Below are 19,482 nucleotides of genomic sequence, written 5' to 3'. Positions count from 1 at the left end.
TTTTCATGTTTTCAGATTTTAATTTTTAAATAGTATGAAATCTAGTCAGCTTCTCAAAAGGTACCAGAAGTATTTTGGTGGCTGGGATCTTTATAGAGTGTACATTTCTTCAGAAAAGAATTATCCCAGAATAACTTTGGTGAAATTAAAAAAAAAATAGCTATTCAGTGTAATATAACAGCGAAGCTTCCATTTAACTTCCAGAGTTAAACTTGCAGTCTTAGGAAGAGAGTGGTTCCAGAGCTTTTTGATGTACTAAGCTTCACATATGTTATTTAAGATTATTTTTTCTTGCCAGGCAGTGGTGGTACACGCCTTTAATGCCAGCACTTGGGAGGCAGAGCCAGGTGGATCTCTGTGAGTTTGTGACCAGCCTGGTCTACAAGAGCTAGTTCTAGGACAGCCTCCAAAGCCACAGAGAAAATCTGTCTCAAAAAACCAAAAAAAAAAAAAAAACAAAAAACAGGGAGAGATTATTTTGTCTTATGATACAGAAAGACTTGGAAGTACACTTCTCCCTGTCTATAGACAGAAGAGGTGGATTTCCTTCCAAGCTCCCTCCTGCTCACCATTTCATGGCTCAAGTCCTTTTTATCTAATGGTCAGTATCGTCTATATGCAGAAGCACATCAACCATGAATGGTGAAACTATACCATTTGGATGCAAAAGATTTACCTTTCAATCTTCCCAAACCTCTAGCATATAACTGGAGGAAATTAGGCAGTGTACAGTCTGGGCTTCTGCTCTCTAAGGGAAGAAGACATGAAAGATGAAAAGAGATGAACTTATATAAATTTGATCTTAAAGTCACAGTTTAACAGAACCTGGGATAAGCAGTAATGTGCTGTAGAACTTTAAAGGTTGAAAGAAATAGGTAAATTCCAAATCATCATCTAGTCACCTTGGAATGTCTTGACAAATAAATGCAATTGTACATAAGGAAAGATATCCAGCATCAGTATTTATTCCTTGAAACACATGCTATAAAACATATCTTCCTAATAGTGAAATTGATACTATATTTACTATTGAGACAAGGGGATGCAAGCATTCTGTACACTGTAGTTTGTTTACATAAAGCACCTCTCAAGTTTTACTTAAGTTATTAATTGTTTTAGTTAACAGAGATAAAAATAGCAGGTACACTCTAAACAGAAGGTTAGCTTCATGAAATGTGAGTTCATTCAAATGATAAACTCAAAGTAAGGTTCAGACTAACTTATCATGTCTCAATTGGCACCCAGGTGAAACCACAAACCTTTAACCTTGAACCATTTGAAAGTGGAAAAGTTCAAAGAAGCTTGGAAGTACCCACACCTGGACTCACTGACATTGGGGTAAGCTGCAGTTCCTGTTTGGGTTCATGTTGAAACTTTTAGGTCACTTTAGCTGATGATGAATAGAAGTTAGGTGAGGCTAGATAGAACTGGAAGGTATTCGTGGAATGTCTTTGTCTTTTCTTTTTATTTCTTGAAACTCATGTGGAGATGAAGAGAAGAACGCTATATGAAGAGAACTTTCAGTGATGTGTGTGGAAAGAGCCAAAGAGGAACAGGAGAGGAAGTCATAGCCTTTGGGTTGGTAAAAACACTTGTCACTTTTGTTTCTGAGATACCAGGGCTTGAACCCAGGACTTTGAACATACTAGGTGGTCATTCTGCCATAGAGCAAAACCTCCAGTCCACTAAACACTTTTCAGCGAGAACATGGATAAAAAATCACCAGCTAACATCTCAAGGACACTTAATCAGTCCAGGCCCTGTGCTAAGCTGCACATCCAGACAGATAGATGCCAGGAAAACATTGCAATTTCCACTCTTCAGGTGAAGATGATGAAGCACGGGGATGCTATACAAGTTGCTCAAGGTCACACTGCTTATAAACATGACCTGTTCCAGCACGTCTCATTTTGTCTCTCACTGCTTATGTCAAGTATGTCTAATCCTGGACTGCTTGTCAAGAGAAAATGTAATTACGTTGTTGGAGAAATGAATTGCTATAGACTATGCATGGGAGTGAACGTCCCCTTTCTGGATAACTAAACGCAACAGGAAGCACTGACAGCATTTCCCAGGGGAAAAAAAAAGTATATCTTGTCTTCTGATGCCACAGGCCAGAAGGAAGGGGCTTCTTAGTCCTCCCATGCGTCATCTCTGATCTTCCATATGGCAAGTTGGATTAGATATATGATGATAGAGAGAGGGAGGGAGAGGGGGGATTGAGAAATAGAATGGAATTTAAAGAAAAGGTCTTGGCAAGACATTGACTTGGAAGCAAAGATCAAAAGAAGAGAAAGAGCAGTCTCCCTCCAAGAAATGGTTAACGGGCACTCTGGAGATACTCTGCAGAAAATGTGACTAGGGAAGTTTTGAAGAAGCAAGAAGGAAGCCTGAGAGGAAAAGAAAGAAAGAGAGAGAGAGAGAGGGAGGGAGGGAGGGAGGAAGGGAGGAGAAGGAAGGAAGGAAGGAAGGAAGGAAGGAAGGAAAAGCATTCTGAGATTTGGTCACTGCCTTGAAAAACTCACAAAGAAAGCTGCAGGTTTTTTTTTTTCTTTTTTCTATTGAATTCTAAGCTAAAAATTTCCCAGTGTAAAGAAATTTTTGTTCCCTGTGCTGCATAAGTTGCAGCACAAAGGTGGTCTACCAAATGTGTTATATGACATGCTTTTAATTGATTAGTAATATAGGAAGTGTCCTTATGTCTTTATGTCCTATATCCTTTATCTCTTTTAATGCCACACTGAATTTGCAATGTGTATGTAATTATCTTTGCTTGGTAGAGGACTCAGAGAAGTTCCATAGCCTACTCTCCAGTGGACAGCCTAAATTAGTAAAGAGTCCTTCCCAGTCGTTTTCCAAAACATCTCACTGTTTTCCTCATACAATGTGAGAGGCACAATTTTAACCTAAAAATGATGTCACAGAACAACTAGTTTGGGCCAAGGTCATGATGGTGCACACTAGTAACAACATATTATGCTGGGCTGAAGTTCAGTCTTGCTGGAAACCTCCCTGGTCTCCTGCAGGTACTGTTCTGTCTGCACAGCTCACCCAAAACTGCTCATGTAGATAAAACACACTTCTACCCACTAGGATGGGGGACCAAGTGAGAGGGGTTGAACATAAAAAAATCAAGTGGAACTCTGTGAAGAGGTTCTCACACATCCATGTCTCTGCCTGGCGGTTTCCAGGGACCTTAGTGCTGATGAAAACACTGAATTAACACTCTGAACTGTCCTCTGTCAGTTGAGAAAAGTTCCAGATTCCTTAAAAAGCACGCAAAGCTTCTATCTGGAAAGGGGTAACAGCATTTGGGACCAATTACCTAGATTAGGAGGCCACAGAGATCTGTTTACACTTTGTAGCCCAGGGCTCTTGGCTCTGGTCCACAAGCTGGAGAGTGTAAACGACAGGAATTTCAGGCTAACATTGACTTCCCTCTTGACCTGTGTGTCTTAACCAGAGAAAAGCAGGTAGAAGGCCCTGTTGTCACTTGCCTGAGAGCAGCAAGTAGCATACAGAACATGGTCTTCCAGGTAGAGGAGTTGACATGGAGGTCCCCTGTGGTGAAGACATGGGTTTTCATCACTCAAGCAGAATCTGACTGTGAGTATCGTGCCTTTCAGCCTGATGCTCCCCAGAAATTATCTTTGTAAAAGAAATTAGGAGTAACAGTTCCCTGCCAGTTTTGCTTCATTACTCCAACACTTGGATTTAACTTTTTTTTTTTAATACCTTACAGGTTAGTCAGTGGTCACGGGTTATCACCATGAAAATTGTGCCAATGAGAGTGAGTGTGCTTAGAATCAGGTGTTGGCAAATACAGAGATTTTATTAATTTATTAATTATTATTATCATTATTGAGACAAGGTCTCATTATGTGGCACTGGCTGACCTGGAACTTGCTATGTAGAATAGGTAGACTTTGAACTCACAGAGACCTGTCTGCCTCTGCCTCCCAATGCCCAGACTGAAAGTGAACACCACTACGCTTAGCAAATACAGGTATTTTGACCAAAATAGAATTATCTAGAACATTTGGTCTAAATTCTGAAGCTGACAAAAGTTTAAACTATATGAGATTGAGATGCAGGTCCCTCCCTCTGCAGAGGACAAAATGTACTCATTTTCCAGAACTTTGGTAATTTCAAAATTGTTTGAAGGTACTTAGCTTTCCTTAGAGTAATCCTGAGGCTAGTGACTCCATCTTGCTTGTTGAAATGTTCACAGGGGTGAAGAAGCATAAAGAATGAGAGGTATCCATCCCAGGAGAGCTGGCCTGCTACATTTGGTTGAGGAGACAGGCACAGTTTCACTGTGGTCAGAATGTGTGTGTGCTTGATTTTAAGCCAGACCACACTAAATGCCACTGGTAGACTAGTAAATTGAAAATAACCACAGTAGGGGATGAGTTCTTCTTTTTAAAGTGCTCTCTCTCTTTTTCTTTTTAAAAACCAGCAGCTTTTCTGATATTTTAAACATTTGTTTTGTGTTCCAGGCATGGTGGTGTACACCATCAATTCCAGCATTCAGGAGGCAGAGGCAGAGGCAGGCAGATCTGTGATTTCACAGCCTGTCTCAGCTACCCAGCAAGTTCCAGGCTAGCCATTACCTCACAGTGTGACTATGTCTCAAATAGTGTGTGTGTGTGTGTGTGTGTGTGTGTGTGTGTGTGTGTGTGTATGTGTTGTGTGTGTGTGTGTGTGTGTGTGTGTGTGTGTATGTGTGTGTGTGTGTGTGTGTGTGTGTGTGTGTGTGTGTGTGTGTGTGTGTGTGTGTGTATGTGTGTGTGTGTGTGTGTGTGTGTGTGTGTATGTGTGTGTATGTTTGTGTGTGTGTGTGTGTTTGTGTGTGTGTGTGTGTGTGTGTGTGTGTGTGTTTGTGTGTAGAATCACAGGGTGCACGGGGAAGTTGGAGAAAACCTTGGTGTTAGTTCTCACTTTCTACCTCATTGAATCAGGATCTCTCTTGTTTCTGTACTCCATTTGTGCATCACTAACTCAATGTCTGGGGGTTCTCCTGCCTCTGCTGCCCATCTCCCTGTAAGAGTGCTTGGATTACAGATGTGCACACCCAGCTTTGTATAAAGGAATTGAAGTTAAATGGTCAAGCTTGCTAGATATATTTTTTCTGGTGGACCTCATCCTCAGCTCTCTAAAATCCACCAGAAAGACTCAGAAGATTACCTGGAGAGAGAGGTTAGCAACTAAGAGAGCTTTTTGCTCTGATAGGGACAGTAGCACCCCTGTGAAGTACTCGCTCAACTACCTGAAACTCCAGCTCCAGGTCTGGTCTCAAATGCTTTGGGCCTCTTCAGGCACTTGCACACATGAGCATGCATCCTCACACAGACACACATGCATATACATAATAAAAATGAATCCCAAGATAAAGAACTTAGATTGACCCCGTGATGTGGATGCTTAGAGGCATTTTGATCCCATCATCCAGTGACACCGATGGCAACTAAGAGACAGTGCCACTCCAGCCATTCACACTTTAACACGTAACTGGTTACAAAACCCCAACTGCTTCAGTGTTGAATTTTTTAGATCCTGGCTTATCTCCACAATTTACCATTTTCTACAATGTCAGAGCCCCTGACCTTCACAATTAGCTTCCAAATTAACTTAGAGATGATAGTAAGCTCTCAGCTAAATGATACGGTGGCCACTGGGGACCAGACCAATTTCCTAGAACAAGGTTAGGACCAAGTTGCTGTATAGTGATGCTGAGGAAGATTCTGTCAAAGGACCTGTTCTGATATGGGGAGGAATTCCATGTGACACTACAGAGAGCATCTGTATGTAGCTCTACATGGTGAGTTGGCATGCTGATATTCCTTTACCTGTTAAACAGACAATCTTTAAGTAATTTTTTTCTTTGAATTTAAGGTTCTATCATGGAATCAAGAAGGTGTGGACACCTACCTGTGGGTCGAAGCTTGGGGGAATGTAGCTTCAGCTTCCTGCGGAAGCCAGAGTTCTGGAGATAGACAGCTGTTCAAAGAAATGAAGAGAGTTTGTGAACTGCAAATTCTAAGCAGGTAACATACATGTGTGAAGGCCTGGGCCACAGCCACTAGAAATACAGAGGGGAAGGCATACTGTCCTACAGCCACCATTCTTAGAAAAGTTTGTTTTTTGATGACTTTGATTGTGTATGGGAGCAGAAATCACACTGGGTTGGATTCCGGCCTCAGAGGCATCAGTGTTGCTTAGCCCTAGGAAAAAAGTTTTTGGTACTTAAAGATAATGAACACAGCCCTCAAAACCACTGCTTTTGTTTTACTGGATCCATTTCCTACTCCCCTCAGGACTAGGCCTACGGCTTCCCTGAGTTGGCCTGATTTGCCAGAGTATCTTAAGAGATCTCTTGAAACAAACAAAATACTCAGAACTTCTGTGACTGTCACAAACAGTGTCCTGTTACTGGCTTTAAACAGAACCCCTCATGGGGAAGAACCGCCGCATCTTGGAGTCAGATACCAATCATCCTGGGCATGTACAGGGGATTTAATGCTTTTAAGAATGTTTCATGTTTATCCCCATTAAATTTCAGTTTGCTTTGGACTTTTGGGAGCTTCTTGAATCTAGCACTCTCATCTTTTGTTGCTTTACAGACTGACTAACACTAATTCCACCCCCCCCCCCCATAGTTTTGCTCAATTACTAAACTAAATTTGGAGCAAAACAAGATTTCTGGAGTTTCCAGAACTTTTATGGTAAAAATAAGTGCATATTAGTTCTGTCAGCTCTTAAGTAGTGGTTAACAGAAATGGTCTCCAAAGTGAGATTTGCTTGGATTTAAATCCTGGGCTTGACAATACACCATGTCTGCGAGCATCTCAGTTTGTGTGTGACTCAGTTTCTTCATTTGTAAAATGGAGATGCTGGTAGAACTACCTTATACAGTTATTTAAATAATTAAATGAATTAACATATATAGAACACTTAATGTTAGTGCCTGAGACATGATGTTCATTATTTATTATAAAGATATGATAAATTGAGATGGGACCTTGAACATGAGGACAGTGTCATGTTTATAACTATCTTCTGAAAGATTAAAAAAAAATGTATTTGCTGTCAACATGCTGAGCTTTTGAATGAATAATTTCCATAGTGGTAGCAGCAGGTAATCTAATTACCTTTGTAGTCTCTAATGCTAACAGATATTCAATATGCTATAAAATAAATAAGTAAATCCTGGGCCAGAGAAATGACTCAGCAGATAACAGTGTTTACTGCAAGGCCTGATGAGCTTGGTTTGCTCCCTGGGACCAACATGGTGGAAGGAGAGAACAGACTCCCATGGGTTGTTTTTGGACCTCCACACATGTACTTTGGCTCTTGTGCAAGGGAACACACACACACACACACACACACACACACACACACACACACACCACACGGAAGAAAATAAAAAAAAAAAAAACCAAACTAGTAATAAAGAGGTAGTCTTGGAAAGAGAAGTGTATGTTCGTATATTAGGCCACCTTGGTGGTGTTTTTTTCTGTGACAGAATTCCAATAGGGCCACCTAAAAGCTTGACAAGTACTCTGCTACTTTGAACTACATTCCTGGTCCCAAACCCAGTATCTTTACCAAGGCCAAGCTATTGTGTTTCTATTCAGCTGAGGACACCATAAGAGCCCTGCATGCAAGTCTAGTCCAAATTCAGAGACTGCATTCTGCTCTAGCTGCGCCTCCAGCAGGCTGAGCAACAAATGGTAGGTATTTATAACATGAAAAAGATGAGAATGCTAGTCTTTTGTAGCTCTTCATCTCGCTTACATTTTGTGCATTTCTAGGCCAAGGAAGACTCACTTAAAAATCCATGCTTGGAAAAAACTGTTTTAAGTGTCATCTACTACATGGGCATCGCTGCGCAGTTTGCCCTTTTCAGTAAACACCAACAGTGAAGCTGAGACACTGGTCTTTCCTGAGTAAGTCCATAGCAGGACAGGACGGTTCGCCCCTATGCTTCACAGCTGCGTGTTACGAGTTCTCATCGGGCTAGAAATTTCAGTCTTCTCGAGACATCTTTTACAGGCAGTTCTCCTTGAACTCCCATCCTTGCTAATTTAGGCAGGTTGGGTATTTTTACATAAGTACAGTGGAGCTCAACGAATGAAACTCCTTTGTATGTGTTCAATAGGTACCTCCCTGTACCCCATGCACTCACCTGCTGCAGTGGGAGGAGCTTTTCGGGGGAAGCAGAGGCCACCGGTAATATGATACACAGTTGTTGTTGTTGTGTGTGTGATGTGCTAATACTTTTGACAGCAACCATCTGAAAGGGGTGTAGCAAGTCATTTGAAATTTGTACACAGACTTCCCTATCCATTACACTCACCCATATCATACCCATAATCTCCAAGGGCAGAGATGCTATTACACTCGGCAGGCCAAGATCTTGTGCGCTTATGTATACACAGCTCTCACCGACTGTGCCGTAGAGGTACTTCAATGGGAGTTTTCAGCGGCATAAATTTAGTCCAGTTCAGTCGAGACCACAGCAGGCTCAGCTAAACAGAGAGACGTGGCTGAGTGTTAAAAAGGCTGAAGAGGAACAAAAAGGCTGCCAGTTTTCATAAGAAATTTTATCCCGGGAGCATTAAGAACTGTAGTTGGATACTCACTACCCTTTTTATCCTTGTCCGACCACCTGTGGACCCCAGGCTGGGACCGGAAGCAGCTGAAACAGAGTCACATTAAAAAAAAATGTGTTCTTGACTCTGAAAAAGTACAATGGGTTAATTTGAAAAAAAAAAAAAGTAATCCAACATATAGAATCATCGACTTTTTGCATGGTTTTCCTGTATGAAAGCACTGCTCTATCATTGTTAAGGGAAACTGGTCGGAGTAACTCCCTTAGAACTCTCTTCATAGATGCAACTATGTATTTCTTTTAAAGAAGAAAGTAACAACTTAAATTGGTACACTTGCGGAGAGCACAGTGTGTGTGTGTGTGTGTGTGTGTGTGTGTGTGTGTGTGTGTGTGTGTGTGTGTATGAGAGAGACAGACACACACAGAGAGACAGAGAGACAGAGAGAGAGAGAGAGAGAGAGAGAGAGAGAGAGAGAGAGAGAGAGAGAGAGAGAGAGAGAGAGAGAGAGAGGTGATTGTGTTATGGCAATTTCTATTTGTATAATAAAGTCAGAAGTAATAGAACAACGTGGGCCAGCCTGATGGTTGAGCAAATAAAGTCACCAAACCTAATGACAGGAGTTCAATCCCCAAGCTCCACATGGTGGAAGGAGAGAACTGACTCCTGAAAGTGGTACTCTTACCTTCCCATGTGTGTGCTTGGCATGAGTGCCCCTCACACCTCACACTCACAAAATAAATAAATAAATAAATAAATAAATAAATAAATAAATAAATAATACTTAAGAAAAAAAAGAAAGAAAAAGCAAGTTTACTATGACCATAAATTCAGGTTATCAATCTCTAAATGGGAGATAAAGTTGATGTACATATATCTGAAACTGAGATTATCCATGTATTGCTAACAACGCCAAGTTCAGTTTACACACACAACAGAGTTCTGCCTGATTTTGTGTGCATCTGACCTAAGAGAAATCCTTGAGAAAAACAATGTACCCCCTTTTTGTTCATATTTTGCCTCAATTTTGGGTATCGCTTCATTGTCTCCTGCTTGTAATATCACAGGAGTGTACTAGCTGCATCAAATTGATTTAGGACACCAAGCATTTCTTAAAAATTAAATTCTCCATGAAAAAACGTAATAGGACCAACAGCATCCAAAAAGCATTATGGGAAAAATGCCAAAGGTTGAGCTAAAATGAAGGCCGAATGCTTTGTGTCAGGGAGGAGGCGAAAGGGATCAGATAAGAGAAATGAAAGGAAAAGCAGGACAGCAGGGGAGGCATGGAGGAGAGGAGGGACCAAAATTAGAACAAGAGGCGCTGTTTATTAATAACCTTACTGACCCACAGGCCCCTGACACAAAATACATTAAGGATTCTTGGGACACTCTGGCCTGTCACTGACAGGAGGAGCCAATAAAATGGTGCAAACATTCTAACAACAGAAGGAAAAGGTAAATTAGAAGAAGGAGAGGCATAGAGAAGGAGCATTAAAAATACGTGTGGTGGTCCATGGTCCCCTTTCTTCTTTTCCAGCACCCTTCCCAGGTTGCTACCTTCTGCTGATACTCCAAAAAAGCCAGGAGGAGAAAGTACTGTTCTCTGGGATGCTGAAAGAATATGCATCCAGAGGAGAATATTTAGAAATGATAGAAACCACAATGAAATAACCCCGTTACCTGTGATCCTGCCTCTGTGATGTAGTTATCGATAATAAGTTGGTATATACAGCCTGATCTTTTCCATCTGTTTTTTTTCTCTCTTTTTCTTTTGTTTTTTCTTAAGACAAGATCACATGTAAGCGAATTTGGCCTTGAACTCACTATACAGCTGGGAGTGACCTTGAAATTCCCAATCCTCCTGCCTCCACCTCCCAAATGCTAGGATTAAGTGTGTACCACTCACATCTAGTTTCTTTATGGTAAAAGTAAATTTGCATGTTTTAAAAAATGAGACTGAAGCTCTACTACACAATTCATTGATTCATTTTTGTAAACTGTAATAAATATTTGCTCATATTGAGAAAACTATTTTAAGGATGTTTTATGTCACCATTATATCCTTACATATAGGTCCTAGAATTTTTTGATCTGGGTACTTATGCTGTTTGGGTGTGATGCTGGGACTGGGACCAGGAACTTATTCATGTTAGGAAAGCATCCTGTCTCTGGGCTACACCCCAGCCCTATCATGCTATTTATAATTGTTGCTTTGTAAAGTCTTGTATTGCTATTTTTTTCTGGATGAGTTGTTATAGTAAGACTCTTGGGTGAAAGCCTGTCTTCCTTCCTTCCTTCCTTCCTTCCTTCCTTCCTTCCTTCCTTCCTTTCTTCCTTCCTTCCTTTATTCCTTCCTCCTTCCTGTCCTTCATTCCTACCTTCCTGAATATTTGCAGAGTTGTCCTCTGAAGCCCTATGCCTTCTTATCATTTCACAGTTATGGGAATGCAGATCTTTTTAAAGACAGTCTCATAGTGTAGCCCAGTTTGGTTTGGATTCAGTAGTAGCTCAGGCTGGCCTTGAACTTTCAGTAACCCTCTTTCATCAGTGTCATGTTGCTGGAGTTAGAGTTGTATACTGCCGTGCCCAGCTTTCTTTACATTTCTTGTTTATCTGCCTTGTTTTTCATGCTCTGAAACTTTCTTATTTACTTAGCGTTTGCTTGCCAGTTCTATGGAGCGATTTGTTGATTTTATGCTATACATTTAAAAATGCAATATTGCATTTATTATTAATATCTAACATATAATTAATATTAATATGTAATCGTAATCCCAGTGTTGGAGGCTGAGGTAGGAAGATTACTCAGGGTTCAAGACCAACTGGCAGAGAGTCAGTTCCAGGTCTTAAAAAAATCAACCAATGGATCATTTCACTCACTCACTCAAATTAATAAACCCTTCGCTATCCGATACTGGGGGTACTCTGTTCTGCCTAAGTTTTAGCTGTTGACACATCTGTGTCCATTCATGAATGCAGATGCCCCCTGCCTTCTGCTTTTCTCTCTTCTTTGCTTTTGGGGCTAACCAGGTTCTGTATGTCTCAGGTCATGTGAATCTGATTTTCTGCTTGTGCTTTTGTAATGGCACTTTTTACCTTGGAGACCATTTAAGTCTTTCAGCTCTCTGGAGCTTGTCTTTGTCCTTGTGGTAAGAATTCATTTAATAAAACCACCTCTCTGTCCCAATCTAGGAGTTGTATGCTAGTAGCCCTCTTTCTGTGCCTCTGTATTTTACTTCACTATCTTTTCATCTTCACCTTTCCCTAGCTCTTCACTTTCTGTCATTTTAAGTATCCTTCCCTATCTGGTAAGCTCTCTCTCATTGAGTAGCTTCCGAGAGTTGTGCCCTTATGTGCTACTCTTTAAGACCTCACTAATTTCTCCAGGCAGTGGTGGCACATGCCTTTAATACCAGCACTCAGCAGGCAGAGGCAGGTGAGTCTCTGAGTTGGAGACTAGCCTGCTCTACAGAGCTAGTTTTAGGACAGCCAATGCTACACAAAGAAACCCTGTCTCGAAAAACCAAGTTAAAAAAAAAAGCCACCATGAATCCAAAATGTGAGGATGCATTTGTACATTAATGTTGGGAATCTAAGGTTTCTAATTTTGAGTTATCACATCCATCCTTCTTAATCTTTTTGTATGACATTTACATTTGGAGTTTCTTCTTCTTCTTCTTCACCAGTCTCATACACAGTGCTTTTCTGCATGTAATTTTTCTAAGATATTTTACTACAGTTTTCTGGGACAAGTAATTTGTTTATACATCTTCTGTTGTATTTGCAATTTAAATGGTTTCTTATTCAAATAATTAGCTTATTTTGGTTCTTTTTGAGTTATCTAGACAGATAATATTATCGCCCATAGACAATGATTTTTCTGTGCCCCATACTCCCTAAAAATGTAATTTCTATTTTTTTTATGTTTTGCTTCAAGGGAAGAACCTCCATGTCATTTAAAGTATTCCTTATTGGAAGTGTCTCTAACATTCCGCTAGCAAGAATGCTGACCCCAACACATTATACTTTTGGTCAGCTCTCGTGTTTGTATCCCCCCTCTCCCATTTAACTTTAAATATCCCTTCCTGAGCCTTCTGTTTGTTGGCTGTCACATCAGATGCCTCCTGGGCCATTTTTCCAAATATTGAATAAGTGTGACCCTTTTTATACTTGAGTGTTCTCTATGTATGTATGCAGACACCGCCTGCATATATCATCGATTCTTCTTTTCATGCCCAAATACCCATTGTTCCCTGGCAGTAGAACGCTCCTTTAATTCTCAGACAGTAAAGATCTGAGCTGCCCTTGTTTTATTTCATGTGAAACCACCAGGCTATTTTCTGCCAACTGAAAAGCTAGTGTCTTGCATAAGATTTTATATTTTCACATTTTAAGGAAATGCTAAACTATTTTCTCACATAGAAATTATCATTTCATTTGAATTTGCTGACTTTTTGCCAGTGGGAAGTAAAAATAACCCAGAGTTCTGCATATGCCATGCAAAAAGAATTGGTTCCATGGGTTTAGCCTGGTTAAAACAATAAGTGAGAAGAGACTGAGGGAGAAAAATAAGACTCCCACACCAACAATTTCTGATGAAGCTTGAGTACCTATATTGAGGCAGGCTGGCAGATACCTCTGGAATAGGCTAGGCCTAATGATGGTGGGGTCTCAAGCATGTCACCATGTCACCCTTTGCCTGCATGTCTTCATCTACAAATTGGAAGATGATGCAAGAATTAGCGACAACACCCATTAAGCATTTACTTTGACACATGTCACCCAGCACATACTTACTGGGTGCTCTTAGGACTATTAGATTTGAAGACAGGTATGTGAATGGTATGTTAGAAAATAAATGGAAAATTGAGAACCTTCTCACCATGACCCATCTCTTCCTAGAGCCAATCCCACATATACTCAAGAATTCTAGGATTTAGGCAACAGAAAGAGATGTACTGGGCTTGCACTTAAACTTCTGCCCACCACAGGAGGAACTGTTAGTTTTCCTTCCACTTTCCTGCCTGTCAGTTTTTCTTGGACCTGACTTGCTGTGCCATGCTGCTGTGGATGTGGAGACCCTGTTTTTCTCTGATAATTTGGTGGATTAACTCCCCGAGCCCATGTGCCTGTCATTTAAGAAACTTGTCAGCACTCCTTAATTTCTCCAATTTGTTAGCCTAGGGAAACACCATTGGACGAAACTTAGATATTAAGGAGAAAGGATATCAACCACTTCCTCTTATCTTTCCTTACACAGATAAAAATCTATTATTTTTAACTTGGTTGGAGGTAACTGCATTATTATTGTTTAAAATCAATTATCCTTTACTCTATATTTTACCTTGTTTATTTTATCTATCCTCCTTTCCCAGAGGGGTAGACTCGAGGCCCCCATTTGGCTTTTATTAGTGTAATCAGTTAATAGCTGTTCTATAATGCTTTACTTATTGTGTTAATTTTCTGTAGTTATGTCCAGAGGCAGCTTCCTGGAAGACCACATTAAAAAAAAAAAAAACACGCCCCCCCAAAAAAACCTAGTTTCTTCTTTAATGGGTTTGATTACCACTTATAGCTTCAGCTCAGATTATTGAACACATTGGTCTACAAGGGTATTGAAAATACATATAGACGGTAGCTAGCATTTTAAATGTCTGTGTAAGCCTAAAACATTCTGGTCACATGACAGAGCACAAATACAAACCCTAAAGTCTGCAGTGACACTAGTGCATACTATCAACCTCTTGAATTCACTCAATTATATGCATCTGTGTCTCATTTCTGAGGCCTGGGACACCAGTGTCCACTGCTGTTAGAAGTTTTCATGGGAATGTACCTTGTGTGAGTTTTGATATTTACAGGACTACTCCTCAAATGTAAATGGAGCTTCAAAGCAGACCACAGTGACAAATGAAGTCGCTTGAAGGAGAGCTCAGGAAATATTTGTAAGCAATAGATCAGGCCTTCCAATTACCTTGATCCTGAATTAGACAAAATCACCTCTGAAGTTAACACCACAGGTTCTAGGTCTACCTGGAGTGGAACTAGCTGGCCTGGCTCTCTGGATTACAAGGCGCTCAGATGAGTATATTTGCTGTGTCTGGCTGTGGTTGCACTGTGCAGTGGTCCATAGGCAAGAACCCTTGGCAGGTGATGGGGTCTATATCAGACATTACTTGTTCACTATTCAGCCCCTGGAGATAGTTAGGGATTCACATAAAACAATCTTTTATTAAGTCTTCAAAGTGGTTGAGCAGTCTTTATGTGACATGCTGGGTACGAAAACTGTTCCACGTTTTATTTTTATTTTGGAACATTTGTGCACACATAATGAGCTGTTTTGAGGATGGGACTCAAGTCTAAAGGGGAGCTTTGTTTTCTGTATACTTGCGACCAAATATTTACTGCAGCTGCATTTTGTTTGTAACTTGTCACATGAAATTAAGTGTAGGATTTTCCACTTGTGGCACCATGTCAGGGCTCAAAAAGTTTTGGGCTTTGGCGCAATCCAGACTTTGGATTTTGAGCTATAGAGCTCTAACCCGAAGTAAATCGGTGTTGAAGATAAAACTTGGATCAAATTCTAGTTTAAAATCTGTGCTAACTAGGTATTTGTTAACCCGACACAAGCTAGTGTCTTCATGGAAGAAGAAACTTCATTGGGAAAAATGTTTCCACCATCACATTGGCTCATTGGCAAATCTATAGGGTGTTTTCATGATTAATGATTGATGTGGGAGGGCCTATCTCATGGTGGGCAGTGCCACTTCTAGGCACATTGTCTGGGCTGCATAAAAATACAAGCTGAGAAGCTGGAGAGGTGGCTCATCAGTTTAGTGAACTTGTTGCTCTTGCAGAAGACCCAAGTTCAACTTCTATCACCCACTTGGTGGCTCAGTCATCTGAAACCCCAGTTCCAGGGCATCCATTGACCTTTACTGACCTCCACAGAAACCAGCACTCCTCCACAGCCTCTGCTTCAGTTCCTGCCTCTAGGTTCCTGCCTTGAGTTCCTGTTTGGACTTCTCTCAGTGATGGGTTGTGACTAGGACACGTAAACCAAATAAAGCTTTTCCTCCCCAATTTGCTTTTTCATCATGATGTTTTATCACAGCAATAGAAAGCTAACCAAGATAAGAACTGTTGTAAGTAATGGCTATAAGAGTAAAAAGAGGGAAACACGGGACCACAAATTGCAGGGAAGAGCTGTAGACCTGGGCAAGTCCCTCTTCTCTTAATCTGTTTTTCCTCCTCTCTTTTACATAAAGGCCCTGGAGAAGATTTGCCAAAGAAACTTACTTCTAAAGAAGCCAGTGATCTCATAAGAATGATCAGCAGGGTAAATCAAGTCAAAAGACTTCGATGCTCTACAATGTCCAGCATCCAGAGCAGGTAGGGTATGTACCTGATGCCTGAATAAATGTTCCTCGGGAGAAGTTCTCAAGGTTGCTATGGAGATGGGTAGAGGGGAAAGTAAGGGTAGGGAATTACAACCAAGGTGTGGCTGGCAATGTTATATGAAGAGGGAAATGAGATCTCTTGCCATTGACTGTTGTTAAGGTAGTAGACGAATGAAATTTTGTGTTCAAGTCTGCTCAGCAGAGCATACCACCTTCAATGGGTCTTTCCAAGTTCTATACATAGTGGAGATGTTTGAGAGCTTTGCCTTCAGGTAATGTCCACAGAGGAGGTAAATTATAGATTTGTAAAGGAGAAAATGGAGCCCAAATGAAATTCAGTAGAAGTACTTTGAGGAAGAATCTGAGAAATAATCATAAAGTTTAATGAGAGGGAGTCTTAACCTGATACGATTTTCTTCCAAGAAGCAATTTTGGATACAATATTTCAAGTGCTAGGCTACAGACTCAGTGACTAGACCTTGAATGTTTTTATTTGTGTCTTGAAGTTTCTCTTCCTTCAATTGAAAAAAAATTATTAAGATTATTTTCCAGAAAGATTAATGGGTACAGCATTGGCTGGCCAGATCTCATAAAAACTATAGCAGCATAGAGTCACTGAGAACAAGAACTAGGTTTAAGACATGGAAAGCCTAATAATATCAGTGCCTAGTTAAGAAATCTATAGCATTGACTTGATGAAAAAAAACTTTATCATGGTGTGACTGGAATTTTACCTTCTGGTTGTTGTCAGAGGTGTTAAAGGAAGTGTGTCCTACACAGACTTTGGCAGTCACAGGACCAGTTCTTAAGTTAAAATGGAGTTTCAAATCAGAGCATAGGAACAAATTAACTTGAAGGGTAACAAAGAAGTTCTTACCTAAAAATAAATGTGATAGATTGGGCTTCAATGTTAGGTGGCACTTCTTTTTAATTGCTTTAAGCCTGAAATCCTTCATAATTCATATTGACATGAATGCCAGCCTTTTGAAGGTGAAAAATGGGTTTTGTATTTTATTTTATATCCTCAATGTCTAACACCTGTTTCTTGGTGTGTAACAGATCCTTAGCTGTTTTTTTGAAACATCAGACTAAGAATAATTTGTTAGTGTGTGTGTGTGTGTGTGTGTGTGTGTGTGTGTGTGTGTGTATGTGGTGTTTGTATGTGTGGTGTATGTGTACATGTGTTCACAGGTGCAGAGGCCATAGGAGGACACTGAACTCATGTTCTATCCCTTGAGACAGGGTCGCTCACTGAATGTGGGGCTAGACTGACAGTCATAAAGCCCCATCCATTCTTTCTCTGTCTCCCACAGCACTGAGGCTATATGTTATCATGCTTGTGAAGCAAGTAGTCACACTCACCAAGCTCTTGCTCCAGCTTTAAGCTGTCAATTGAGTCATAACAGAGTGTGATGTCTTGGTACATACATCCTTCCTTCCAATAACTGGATGGTCTGGCCATTTGCACATCAATAAGGAAGCACTCCAGAGACAGGCTTCATTTGGCCAGTGTGAGGCTAATGCTGAAGAAATGGAGAGCCTTTAACTTGACATAACACTAGGAATTTCTTGTTCTCTTTGAATGGTCTGAAGATGTGCCCCAACCTCCTGTGATTCACAGATACCTGTGATGACAATTGCATAGGACCCAGGAGTAGCTGTTCTGACCAGACATCACTCCTTCACTGGATGGCGCCTTTAGTAAGTGTGAATTGTGGGGCCAGGAATAATGGTGCATGCCTGTAATCTAAGCACTAGGAAGGCTGAGGCAGGAGGATTGGGACTTTGAGGCCAGCCTAGGTTACGTAGTTTGAGACTAGTCTGGGCTATACAGTGAGACTCTGTCTTAGAAATTCTGACTAGCTTTATTCCTGGACTTAGGGTCAGATCCCAGGTTCTAGAAGCCCTAACAAGCCAAGATCAGCTACTCCTCCTCAATAGACCAATTAAAGAGACAATTAATAGTGAAATGCAGTAAAAGGAGATTTGTTCAGTGTTACACATTGAACAAATGTGTGAGGAATGAAGAGGTGATATCCCCAACTCCATCTTTGAGGTCCTGCCATGAGGTAGAATAGGCTTAAATAGAAGGTAGAAGATGTGCATGACCAGTCCTGGTCAAGATGCGGCTCTGCTCAGGATCATCATTTTGGCTCCGGTACCCCTTATAAGGTGGACTGCAAAGTAGTTGAAACTATGTGAAATCTCTTTGGGGAAGACATGCTCCTTGTCCAGTTGACACCAGGCTCCTAGCCTTTTTCTTCTTCCTGAGTAAGATTCCTGGGGAATTTTCATTTCCTTGGGATGTATTGTCTCAAGAGCTTGATAGCCAAAGAACTGACAAGAGTGTAATGATAAGTCTTACTCCAACCGCCCGAGCCCTCCGCCATGTGTTTGCTTTCCGCCAGGCCGCCCGAGTTCCACCCACTGCCACATTAAGGTCCCTAGTAACACACAGAGACTTATATTAGATACAATGCTGCTTGCTGGCCAATCCCTAGGATATCTTACTTGCTAGCACAGTCTTAATTATCATCCATAATCATAAGACTTATCTTATGGAGGACGCCTTCTGCTGGCGTCCTCTTGCCGGGTCACATGGAGACTCCACAGACAGGAGGAGGAAGAGAGAAAGGAATGACTTCCTTCTTGCCCTTGCTTATATATGAGTCACCCTGCTATGTCACTTCTTGCCTGGATCTCTACTACATTTTCCAGAGTCCTCCTTGATTCCTAGTCCCACCTATTGTGCTTTCTTATTGGTCAACAGTACTTTATCAACCAATAAGACAAACATATACATAGAAGGACCTCCACCATCACAAGGTGTGCTTAGGATGTCTTCATTATACCCCCTCCAGTAGGTCACAAGCTGCATTGACGTATGGGAGCATTTTCTTGTTTGTGGCTTCAGGTTAGTTTCAGTGTCTTCCTTACCAGCCTTGTCTATGGGACAGAGCTGTTCGGTCAATTGAATCTGGAGTGTTGTCCAAAGGCCCATGTTGTAGAGGGTGTGTCCTTCAGCTAATATGGGTATGGGGAAGTTGTGATCTTAAGAGATGGGATCTACTGGGAGGAAGTTAGGTCCTTTGGAGGTTGGCCTTACTCAGACCCCGTATTGCTCTTTGTTTATAGGTGCCATCTATGTTTGTCCTCTGCCACATCTCCCCACCATGATGTTCTCTGTCACTGAAAGCCACAAGATCACATCCTGGATGGACAGGTGCCACTGACACTGTAAGCAAAAATAAAACTTTCTTTCTTAAAAGTTATTTTTTCTCAACATTTAAAATACTCATTTAATTACTTATTATTAGTTTTTTTTTAGAGTAATGAAATGCTGAGTAACTGGGGCCCTTGGGATTAAAAGGTGGGGTAGACTGTGTTCCCTCTATTTCAACAAGCTAAAAATCCAAATACGAGCTTAATCATTTCTTCCAGCCCAGCATAAAGAGAAAGCATGACCC

General features: G+C 40.9%; 1 long non-coding RNA gene across 1 annotated transcript in view; it reads left to right on the top strand.

The window, feature by feature from the left end:
* LOC113834914 overlaps positions 1-19,482 on the top strand; it is a 39,459-nt gene that overhangs the window by 12,092 nt on the left and 7,885 nt on the right. Inside the window, exons 2-6 of the long non-coding RNA XR_004769151.1 lie at positions 1,246-1,338; positions 5,896-6,047; positions 15,884-16,007; positions 17,637-17,716; positions 19,151-19,252. This is a non-coding gene — a long non-coding RNA (uncharacterized LOC113834914). The remainder of the gene's footprint in view (positions 1-1,245; positions 1,339-5,895; positions 6,048-15,883; positions 16,008-17,636; positions 17,717-19,150; positions 19,253-19,482) is intronic.

The sequence above is a fragment of the Cricetulus griseus genome, chromosome 3, assembly GCF_003668045.3.
Source record: "Cricetulus griseus strain 17A/GY chromosome 3, alternate assembly CriGri-PICRH-1.0, whole genome shotgun sequence".
Classification (NCBI taxonomy): domain Eukaryota; kingdom Metazoa; phylum Chordata; class Mammalia; order Rodentia; family Cricetidae; genus Cricetulus; species Cricetulus griseus.
Note: the sequence above shows the minus strand (reverse complement) of the source record. Positions and strands in the feature narration are given on the sequence as shown.